The sequence below is a fragment of the Dermacentor silvarum genome, chromosome 7, assembly GCF_013339745.2.
Source record: "Dermacentor silvarum isolate Dsil-2018 chromosome 7, BIME_Dsil_1.4, whole genome shotgun sequence".
In the NCBI taxonomy this organism is placed as follows: Eukaryota; Metazoa; Arthropoda; class Arachnida; order Ixodida; family Ixodidae; genus Dermacentor; species Dermacentor silvarum.
In genome coordinates, this window is record NC_051160.1 from 152,892,513 (window position 1) to 152,905,033 (window position 12,521).

Sequence of the window (12,521 nt, forward strand, 5' to 3'; positions counted from 1 at the left end):
CTAGTTGATCATAAGATCTGGAACAATGTTTCAATACTGTAAGGGCGATGTGCATGTTTATATTGAGCGGCCTTTCAGACCGCAGGTTTGGTGAGAACCAATAAGAATCGACATTGCAAATTGTAGTCTGTTTGATAATGCCTTTGCAAAAATTTTATAGTCTACATTAAATAGTGTAATAGGTCTGTTGGCTTCAACATATCGCAGTTTCTCTCTGTCGGTGTATTTTGGAATCAACACTGTGTGGCTTCTCGTGAATGACTGAGGAAGAGTATTCAGATTAAAACCAAGTTTGAAAATATAGAGTAAAACGGGATAAAGTAGGAATTTGAAGGCTTTATAAAACTCGCCTGAAATGCCATCCGGACCCGGCGTCTTTGATATCGGTAATTGGTCAATAGCTAATTGTATTTCTTGCTCAATGAAAGAACCACTAATGACATCACACTCTTGTTCAGTTAAAGGGAGTGACAAAGGACACAAAGCGTCTTACCACATTATCATTTTGTTTACCAGAAGGGGGCGTTAAACAATGGTGTGCAGTAAAACTCAAGTTCCGACATAATCTCCTTTGTATTAGAGACCAAAGACCCGTTCGAATAAATATCGGGTGTTAGCCTGCTTTTTGCATTGCGGTATTCATCAAGTAAATTAAGTTTGACGTGAGGGTTCCTCAGATCTAAAGTACGATTATTACGCGATCGAACGCGGGCACCTCTGTAGCGTATTGCGTCATATTCCTGAAGTGCACATTTAGCTTTAGTAATTTCGTCCACATAAGAGCCAGGTGCCTCACATTCTAGATCATAAAGATTATGAAGACTTTTCAGTAAAACATTTTCTTCAACTTTTCAGTAGAACGACCTCACAGATCCGATTTCTATCGCGATTGACCGAACTTCGTGTTTAAAAAGTTCCCAAGAGGCAAATAAAGGTATATCAGCAGCCAATAAAGTTTTCAGTGCCACCCGCACACGAGAAGTGAAATGCCCATCATTCACAAATGAAGGTTAAGTTTCCAGAGCACCCAGTTCGGTCTGAAATTTGAACGAGTAGTAGTAGTAGTAAACACTTTATTTAGGTCCTGAGAAGCTAGGCAGGGGGGCCTGCTAACCGTTGGCTAGTCCCATGTCAGAACAGAGAGGTCGTGCCTCTCCGCTAGTTCACGGGCCCTCTGGACAGCCAGGAGTTGGACGTCTTGTCTGGGATCTGTGATGGCCTTCGTCCAGTCTTCTTCTTGGTTAAGATCCTGTAACACAGGGCACTGCCAGAGCATGTGATTTAATGAGCAAAATTCAGTGACACAACCTGGGCAGAATGGATCGATGTCGGGGTGAAGTTTGTTCAGAAAGCCCCTAGAGGGGAAGGACCCCGTCTGGAGCATGCGGAGCGTGCTAGATTGTGATCTGTTGAGCTTATGACCTTCCGTTTAGATTATGCAGCAGTTCCCTGATCTCAGCTTCCGAGAAGGGAGCGCCCAGCTCTGGGGCAGGCGAACCCTCATATCGAGGGTGGGAAGAGCTTGAGCTTTGGTCAAGTGGAAGGTATTTGTTGGAGACCTTTTAGCCCACGCCACGTTGGCGCGAGTGTTTTTTTTTTTCAATCTGCGCGGTAACAATGCAGTGATGTGAAAAAGAAACAGGTTCTGCTTTACAGGACATTTTAGGGGTTATAAGAACCGATGAAACGTAAATGCGATCAAGTCATGTGTGGGTACTTTCTTCTGCATGTGTATAAGAGGGGAGGCTACTCGATGCCCCTGTGTCAATCAGTCCAGCCTTCCCAACTATAAGAGACAACACTTCAGCACTCCTATCACTACGACTAGGCCCAGTACGGTCATTTGGTCGCACACGCAATTGAAATCGCCCATGAACACAACATTACGGTCACAGTCAAGTAAGCAAGCAATGTTCTCAAAAAGATCAATGTGTCGCGGTGATCATTAAAGGCATATGCATTGATTGGGCGCAATGGCAAGCCATGCAACATAAAATCGCATTGTATAAATCGCCCATCACTGTCAACAATAAATGCGACAGCAGAATATGGTAAACTCTTCCTGAGAAACAAAAGGCAGCCCGCCGAAAGGCCCGCAGCATGCGACACAAATACATGAAATGCAGTGAGAAATGGCTACAATGCCTTTTCAGTCTCCGTGTCGCTATCTTCGTTTCTTGAACGGCTACGAAGTCAAAGTGTCTGTTGAACAGCAACCGGCGTAGCTGCACATGTTTCTGGCGGGACCAGAGGCTACATACGTTAACCGTTGCAGAAATAAGTTCATGGGAAAGCGCCATGGCGAGTACAAGTTATGCCTCATTACTGCATGCGTTGATCTGGCGGGAAAGGCGGAGGCGAATCCTCCCCCTTACCAACTCCAGTTCTCCTTGATCTCGAGCGTCTGCACTTCCCAGAATGCTTTGATGTTCTCCGATGACGTGACTGTCTAGGACCGCTTGTTGGGTCACTTTCTTCACTCGTAACAGTTTTGCACGATGCAGGGCGCTTAGTTGCGGATATTTCTATGCATCCATGTACGTCTGCAGTGCGTGCTGTAAGAAGGTGCTGTGCACTAGGTGGTTCCGTCTCCAAAGTTTCTGCAGGAGACGGAACCACGTCAGCACGAATAACCTCAGCCCGACTGAGGTTATTCTGCTCCCTCGCCGTTATCTCAAGAGCTGTCGGCGTTTCTTTCACACAGTGGAGCGTCATGTCTGTATTTTCTGCCTTGTCTTCAGGTATCACCGACACTGTGCAGTCACTTCCCGATGCCTTGTCGACAGCGTTGGCGTTGGACACCACAGCACCTAGAAGCTCACCCGTTGCATCTAAGACTTCGGTAGCATCCATGATATGATCTTGCAACGTATCATCAGGTGGTCTTGTGCGATTCCGTAGTTTACAAGCGTATGTCACCACACATTCTTCTGCAGAGTGTCCGAACCGGTGACAATCCTCGCATCGCGGCGTGCGGCAGTGTCGACAAATGTGCCCGACTCTGTGGTGATGTAGGAGTAATGGTGGCCTGCCTGGAACGAGTGCTAGGCTCTGTAGGCCGCAAACAGTCAGTAGATGCGGAATGTCGCTGACGCAAACTCCATCCCCCAGTGACACTACGACGTCTCGATTAAGTGTGCGCATCTGTTCCATATAGGACACCCTCGAAGTTTCTGCAGATATGGCCTTAATCTTCCCAAATGACTGAAGTGCTTCATGTATGTAAATATCTTCCAAGCGTTCTGGCAGCCATAGCAGCTTCATCTTAACTGCTGTAGGCTCAGGGTCTATATATCACAACACAGCGGCGGCCTCGAACCAGGCATTCACCACAAGTGTCTAGCTTGATTTTAGCAAGCGCTGTGTCGCCAGTCACCATCCACACAAGTGACATATGAAATTGACCTTTGAGATCGATAACGTTCCGGAGAGCATCTCTAAAGTCTTGGGCCCGGTAAGCACGACCAGCCAGGCCTGCTTGCAGAAAAACGGAGTTGGCGACGAGCTCACCGGAGGGCAGATGAGGCAGGACGATACGATAATCGTTACTGCTGGTAGAAACCTGTGCAGTGACTTTGCTTGAAGCCGTTTGATCCTTTGTGGCGGAGAACATCGTAAGGCTATACAGCCACACTTCCAAGGACATTCATTTATGTGAACCATATAATTGCGTTTGAGCGTCGTCTTCTTCATCCACAGCTGGCGCGTTCGCACACGCTCGTGCCAATGCTATGCGACGTGAAGAAGTTTTGCGCGCTATGCTCGGGAAATAGATATAGAGAATGCGATAGAGAGAAAGAGACGAATTCACGGAGTGGGTCTGCTGGAACGCGTTGTCGGCATTGCGACGTGCTGGAACGCGGTGTCGGTGTTGCAAGCTGTGCTATGCAACCCGCAGCGACGGCCGTAAGTCCGAGAGAAAGAAAGGGAGAGACACGCATTCACGGAACGGGTCTGCTGGCACGCGTTGTCGGCATTGCGACGCGGCGTCGGCATTGCAACGCCGTGTTGGTGCTTGAAGCCGCGCTATGCAACGCGCAGTGACGGCTGTATGTCCGAAACGCGCGAGAAGAAATTATCACCATCATGAGTAATAAGATGAAAAGTTCGCGCGCACTTCCGGAAAATGCTGGGCTACGATCGCCCAGCTTCGCTGTTTCAAGCGTTGCGTGGGTGAGGGCAAGGTTAAGCGCTTTTTTTTTGCATTCGGGCTTAGCAGCGCAACGCCATAGGCACTACGCGACCACGGCGGGTGCCACCGTCAAAACGAGTTACATATGATGCATGTGCTTCAGCGGGATTCCTGTTACGCGCTTTGCTAGGACCACTCGGCGCCATCTGGAACCTCCGCTATAAAGCCTGCGCGTGGTCTCTGAGGGCATGGTGAATCGGTGCATACCAACACTGAGAAATGCGCCATGTGGCAACTGGGCTCTTGCGCTTACTTCTAGACACGCTGCTCCATCTAGCTGCACTGCTGAGAAGTTTGCGTTTGGCTTCCGAGACTAGAAGCATGGCGCGCCAGTGCTTGCGAACGTTGAGAATTATTCCCTTGCTTGCCGCACCCTCAGTGACACATACTCAGTGTCCCAAGTTGGCAAGAGGTTCATTAAAGAGCAGCAGATTCGAGTGCATTATGGCGCAGATAACTAAAGCGTTGGCGTGAAAGAGGCGTATTGAACAGCGGCATATACGAAGTGCCTTTGTGAGGAAGCCTGCTGAAGCGTCGGATTGTTGCCCTTGAGGAACCCTCTTGACGTGGGTTCAATTCCACTCAGCATCGGAAAGAACTTAAAGGGAGAGACTCAGTGGCACATACATCTTTACCCAAGCTGGCGTCAAAGACCTTCAATAAAGAGTGGCACACATCTTTTGGCACAGTTGTAATAAAATAGCTCCATTGTAGAATAGCACAGACCGCGTGGCAGATACGCTGTGCTCCAAGTCGGCTTCAAAATTGTTATTCGAATAGCGGTGCCTACCTAGTCCCGCGTCTAAAGTGACACATGTTGGTCGGATGGTTTGTTTCGAACACTGTTCCATCAGCCCCGCAGCCGATGCGCTACCCATTCAAACGAGGACTTACGTTGCTCCAGGAATTACGTATTATATATTCAATCCTAATTAATTACATAACAATGGCAAGTAAGCAGAATAAATTGGAGACCCAGTGATGCAGGTAGACAGGAGAACTGGTCGATAAGAACATACACCGATGCAAACATACATGCATAGATACATAAACCGGCGATTGTGCACGAAGTACCGTAGAAATGCCAACGCATTGACATATTGTCCATCTGTTGAAAATGCAGCTGTATATCTTGAGTGAGTGACATAACTTTATTTGAAATCCGGCGATTGGGAGGCCCGGGCCTGGGGTTGCCTGGATGCCACTGGGAGCTGTTGCTCCGGCACGGCATCCATGGCTCGCTGGAAGGCCCAAAATTGGCCTTGGAGTTCTGAACGGAGCAGCGTGGCGGACCACGGCGCATGTACATTTTCTGGGGAGACTTCCATTTTTTCTTGATATATTTTGCATACCCACAACATGTGTTAAATCGTCCCTCTAGCAGACTTGCATAGCTTGCATATATCACTGGTGTATATCTCGGGGTCGAAAGTCTTTTAACTGCATGGAACTCCCATAGGTCTCTGTTTGTAATCGCCGCCAAGCAACGGACTCAGCTCTGTTCAGTTGCGTGTGAGGCGGTGGTAATACTGGCTTCTGATTTTCATATAATTTTGTTATCTCGCTAAATCTTGTTAATGTGTCTTTTTGTCTCCAGATCTCCTCCTCCGCGTTCCCCTGACCAATGGAAGTCACTCCTTCCTCAGCTCGGCGAGTAAGAACTCGAGCTTCGCGGTGTGCTAGCTCGTTGGGGTTGATTGCGCGAATGTATATCTTTACCCGAAATTATTATCTATAGGCACCGGGCGCGGGATGAATTTGGACCGGTGGCGCCTTCATGCGGCGGCGCCGCGAAAGTAATGGCATGTGGCGGCCGGGCCGCGCGCAGCTGGCGCTGCCGTGAAACCAAGTCTGATCAAAGATGTTGCGTTTTTGGGTGCACCAACAGTTACTGAAACATGACTGAAGCTGGTTAGGCCATTCAATTCAATTCAATCGTTGTTCATCGCGGCATCGCGCTTTCAGACGGAAAGTCTGTATATGTGCGGTCTGTATATAGGCAGCAGCGCGTTCAGTGCTCAGAAATTGAAACGCGGCACTCGAATCGCATGGTCGCCAGCGCTTTTTGCACGGACTAATGCAAAACACCAAACTGACGCATTCTGGCGTAGAGTGAAAGCGAGAACCTTCCTAACGCATTATGACTGCATTTGGTCCCACGGCGCGCACCTGTGGCGCGAAAAGAAGAAGAAAAAAAATTTGCCGCGTATCTGCGTGCTTCGCTGCAAATGTCGTCGAAAGACGATAGTCTTCTGCCGGCCGTACTACATGAGTGCTGGTCTGATCCGCGGCGACCCGTGATGCTGTTCTCGTACCATTTCCGTCCTGGCATGAAGGTTTGTTTGAACAGATTTCATTTTACCGCATTATTTCATCAAGCGGCCATTTATGTTTTGCCCTGCCTCAGACACCGCTTCCTTTATGTTGAATCGGCCGCATCTGGCAGGCATTGATAAAATTGAGGAGGCGCTGCGTGAGACATGGACACCATCTGGCAATACATCGGGAAACATGAGCTTGTGCAGAGGGTTTCCTTCCTCCATGGCAGAGGGCGCTCGTCGGCGCGCAGTCGGGGAACGTCCTTCGTCGGCGCGCATAGCATGGCATTTTCAGCGCAGCTTAAGAAACTAGGGTCTTTACAGTTACGTATCTATGTATTTTCTATTAAAGGAACACACCTCCTAATACTTACCTAGTGATGTTGCGCCTCAGATATGCGAAATATTTACTTTGTGATCGATAACGTTCACAAGTATGAACAGCCGTACCAGTTTAAGTAGTGTGGGCGGTAAGCAAGTGGTCCAACTTTGGCCGGGCGGCTGAATCGGGTGACAGACAGACAAACAGACAGACAGACAGACAGACAGACAGACAGACAGACCAAATTTTCAGCGTTTAAGTTCCCCAAGAAAGACTATCGTCTTTAAAAAAGGGCGGCAGCCGCGCGCTGCCAGCGCTTCAATCACTGGGCACTTACATTTCTGACGCTGATTTGCTATAGTGTAGTTGTTGTAACGCTAATAAAAGAGCCGTTCATACGCAAGAGCTTCGTTCATACGCAAGAGCTTCGTGTCCCACTTGCCTGTCTTCGCCTCCGCAGTGTAACGGCTCCGGAGCTTGGGAACCGAAGGCGAACAGTCAGATTTGTCGTCATTTTGCCTTCTTATCAGTGTATCAGTCTTCCTTTTAATGTACATTTTCCTTCCTAGCAATTCCCAACTCTGGTTGCGTCCGGCACATGACTGTGCTGTACATCGACTGCCAACGCCAACGCAGAGGCGTGTTCACACTCGCCGCCACCGACGGCTCCCGTCGCGCTAAGCTATATAAAATCGGCCGTGACTGAAGATTGGGCTAGTTTATAATCAATTAAGAATGGGGAAGCATTGCAAAGATGAACTACAACGGACAGAGAACGAGAACTTACCGACACAGGTACGATCGGTGAAGCAGCTCAAGAAACAGAATAAGGAAGACGTATGTCTCCTTTTTTTTCTGGCCATGATTTTTGTGTTCTTCACCTATTTACATGATTAAATACGCGACAATGTTAAGTCGCACAGGTAAATAACATCTGGAATATAACTGCTGGAGTTCCACGTCATGGCTTGCCGCTGTGAGCTCCGTTCGCGTGCCTGGTGCATTTGCATCGCAATTTGCGCTCGTTTTCTGCTTTATATACTACCTGATGCCAGGAATGTGATCTGCTTCGTACAAGTGACTACCTTTCTCAAAAGCAGACACACCAAAATGCGTTTTCCGGTGCGTCAGCCCATAAAACCCGCAGTGCCAAATCACTGGAAGCACCGAGCGCCTTCGTCCCGTCGTCTGCTTCACATGCCAGTGCTCTGACAGCTGCCGTTCGCGGCGCTGTTCGCCAGCATATCGCCGGCGCGCCGCTGGCGCCTTACGACGGCCGGCCGGTGCCTATTGGCTCGCTCATACTAGATCTATCTGCCTATACTTCCGTGGCGCACTAGGATGCACACAAATCTTATTTGAGGATAGTACCAAGAAGGACAAATCTCATTTCGCCCCTACTATTCGTGAAAATTCTTCACTTTACCGTACACTGACCAATATTGCAGAAAACCAGACAAGCTGTCTCAAGTGCAAGCAGAAAAAGAAAACCCATAAGCCTCAACAACACTGGTCCGGCAAGCCCGAAGGAACTGTGGCGTTAATCACGGAAGTGCACCTTAACGTATGCACGGAGGTTATTTTTCAGCTAAGTAAGAAATTGACCGAAGATTACCATACTCCCTAATGAGAAATTTGAGCGCAACTGTATACGTGTTTTCATTTCACGATGTATTGCTGGCGCCCATAATCTATCTCGTGCGGCACGTTGCAAACTCAGCGAAGTGTGGTGCCACTGCCTCGCTAATCTGAAGATCGCGAGAGCCAGCGCATGGGTTACGCGTGGGCGCGATTCACAGCAGCCGCCACCGACAAACCTCCCAGACAACGAGCTAGGCTGGCGCCAACTCGTAAGCATCGTCGCCGCGCTACACCTTTCTTCTCACGCTTTCGCCATACAGTCCTCCGCTTTCCGCCTCATGGTTCCGCGGCACCCTGCTCTCCGCTGTCCTCCTCGCGCCTCTTCTTTTTTCGCCGCGTTTTCATCCCCCGCTGCGCTCCGCCTTCGCTCTCATCTTTCGCTGTGCTCGTTTGCTCGGTTGCGAGGTAGGACGTCTACGGTCTCCGCGAGAATGGATGCCTTAGAGCTGCGCTAAAAAATGCAGATGTTGTGTTAGCGGAGTGGTGAAACGAGCGAAAAAAGAGGGCTCAATAATAATACTGAACAGGATCATCACATCGGTCGCTAAGAAATGCCTATAAGCACAAACTTCAAAACCAAACGTCCTGAATGACACCATTTGCCCCTATGAAGTGTAAATATAAAATATATATGAAACGGTGTGGCCTTTATGATGAAAATACGATAATGTTATTTGTTCATTGATTTATTTATTTAACCATGACTGACACAGGCATTGCAAAGGGCTGTATCTAAATCAATGCGAAAAAAATATAACGAACAGAGAACTCACAAAGCTGCATATAGTAAATGTAGCTCCACCTTCCATGTTAGCCCCCACGCGGTGGCGTAATGGCTATCACGTTGAGCTACGAAGGCCGAGGGCGCGGGATGGAATCCCGGCTGGGGCGGCCGAATTTAGATGAGAGTGAAATGTAAAAACGCCGCGCAAACATTTCTTGAAGTTATTAGGCTTTACTGTGTCAGCAATGCGCGCAGGAAGGTGATTTCAGTCTTGCGATATGGGTGCTAGGATTGACCGAAGAAAAGCTGTAGTTCTGCATTACGGAATAGCAACCATGTGACGATGATAACCGAGATGATAAGTAATAAGGACGTGAAATAAGTTTTTCTCCTGGTAAAATTCCTGGTGAAAAAGTGGCACAGGAAATATTTTGTGACGGTGCGTCAGTGATGGCAGGTCGAGGTTAGTTATTTACACTGGCACTTCTGTTAGATTGAGATGAGATGAAGCGGACGGAGGTGCTCTGATTCATTTTTAAAACAGTTTATGAACTGGTGGGAACAAGAGTCACAGACTGTTCCTGTGTACTTGAGTTTTCAGCGAATTATTCTTATGTAAAGCAAAAGTTGATATGTTGAAGGGCGCTTGTGAAAATTGGGGGGAATTTACCTCAGTGTTGCTTTTGTTTAGTTAATTATGTGGGTAATGTGAGCGACCCCGATGTCGTCATTTGTCATGTGAATGCCGAGGTATTTGTAAGAATCCACTGTTCTGGAGGGATGTTATTGATGTACTAAGTTTCTAACTCAGGGCTAGATCTTGTTGCGGGCTTCAATTTACACTTGATAATGTTTAGTTCTATCCACAATTGTTTGGACCAGTTCGCAACCGCGCTAAAGACGGGTTGAAGATTGGTCACATTGTTGGGCAGATATATTACAAAAAAATACGAAGTCGTCAGCAAATACGTGCATTTTACATGGATAAGAAAGAGTAGTGGGCCAAGCATCGAGCCATGTGAGAGTTCACGTTGTCGGAAATAACAAATTCGGTATGGTTTACCAGAAACCATTCAAGCTAGGTGAAAAAATTTCAGCTCATGGTTAAGTACACTCAATTTCAAAAGTAGTAGCTTGCCGCAGTTTATCCCCAAACGCCTTCGAAAACTCTAAAAATATACAGTCTGCTAAGAAAATACTGTCAAGGATGATGTATTTTAGTTCATGCTTGAATTTTATGAACTGTGGTTGCCATTATTAAGTTTTTCTGAAAGCAATGTTTTGAACGCGAGAAAAATGAGGTTGAGTCAGAAAACTTGGCCACATTTTAGAGCCGAATATGTTCAAGTAGCTTGCACAGAATGTTAGTGAGCGAAATTGGTCGATAATTTGGTGGGTAATGTTTCTTACCTGCTTTAAGTAACGGAGTCATCCTTCCCACATTCCAATCATGAGGAATGAGAACCATCGTCCAATGACTGCTGAAAGACTTGTCAGTATAATAGAGGAACAAGAACTAGTAGTTTTTGAAAATTTCGCATTAGGTGGACCCGTATTCACAAGAACATTTTACGTTAGAATTGTCCGTAAGAGCACATTCCAGCCCATCCTGGTGCTGTACATATTATTAGCGAAGGCTAGGGGCAAAATGCATAGAGCACTTACGAAAAAAAGCTCTGTCAATTCGGCCCTGATTCACAACCAGGCATGAAGAAACTTCTAACTCATTAGATTCTTCACACCAAGTGGATCAGTAATCATGGAGAAATTGGACGGTTGTCACAGTGTTGCGCAGCTGGCTGTGAGGTCGAAGTTGCAGATAAATTGGTGTGCAAAACCTTAATTAAGAACGTCTCTGCACAGTTTCGGAGGAATTATATCTCTACTGTACAGTGAATAAGGCTTATGAGATGATTTTCTTTCGGTTTATTGACCCGCCAAAGCATTTTGTGCTCCATGGAAGTGGGACTTACAGGTGACTTCGAGATACTAGCGACAAATCACCTCGAAGTACAGGCAAAGCACAGGCCTGCCTCTAATGCGCAAAGCATTTGAGCTATGCACAAAAACCAACGCATAGAGGTGAGACAGAAATGCTTCTGTAACGAAATAATAATGGGATGAATGCATTGTCCACGCAAAAGACATTCAAGAGACGCAGTGACTGCTATCAAGGCAAGAAAAGTACTTGAGTGAATAGTTTGAGCGAATTTCTTAGGTATCAGTAGGGAAATTTGCTGTTGGTGCTCGGATCCAAACATATAGCTTCCGAAGGGGAGTGTTTAAGGTTCACGACTAATTGCTTATATTTTGTCGAATAAATGGGCAACAATATGTATGACGCCCACCTAAAAAAACCTCTGATAATTGCAAAGCAGGCACTCCCAATAGTAAAATTCTTTGGATACTTGAAGCTATTCTATTCCTGACGCTCTGAAAACAGAATATAATAGTAGAAGATTGTAAAGGAAGGTTAAATTCAAGAAGCTGAATAATGCGGGGACACTGGGAAGTTCGAAACCACAAGCACAAAGTGCAGACAAACTAATGTCTTGATCAACACTACATAAAGGTTCGACCGTTTCTTATGTAGCCTTGGCTGCCAAACCGCGGCGCGCTCGATCACAGTACTTTAATATCTCTGTGCAAGCGTCTCTTTCTTTACGAATGGGAGACTTCAATTAAGGCTCCTTTCCGTAAAAGTGCTAAAACGGCAAAGGCCACAATATATCGCCTTGTTTTGCTTGTATCTTCACTCGCCAAAGCTATTGAGAATTATTTATTCAAGGAACTGTTTTATTTATTTGGAAACAAAATTAAAAACTCGTATTTAAAATTCAATTCCGGGGTTCTACATGTCAAAACGATATGATTATGAGGCACGCCGTAGTGGGGCACGCGGGGTTAATTTTTACCACCTCAGGTTGTTTAATATGCACCCAATGCACGGTACATGGATGTTTTTTTGCATTTCGCCCCCATCGGAAATTCAAAATTCTTAATTAGAAATTCTCAACACGGATTTGTTAAAGGCTGATCTGCTGAAGCTAATATTCTGTGTTTTCTTGGTGTTTAGGCTCCATCTGTGCTAACCGTATGCACGTAGATACCGAATATTTTGAATTTCGAAAGCTTCTGACCTTCCGTCACATGGTCTGGTTCTACAGAAACTATGACCGTATTGCGTCAGCTCGAACCTTTGTGCATTTATGAATAACTACCTCTCACCACAGTTAAATAAGCTTCGAATTCATGCGGACTGTTCTGTTCATTTTCAGTCATTGTCTGCTACGCCCCAGAGCTCCATTCACGGTCCGGTTTTGT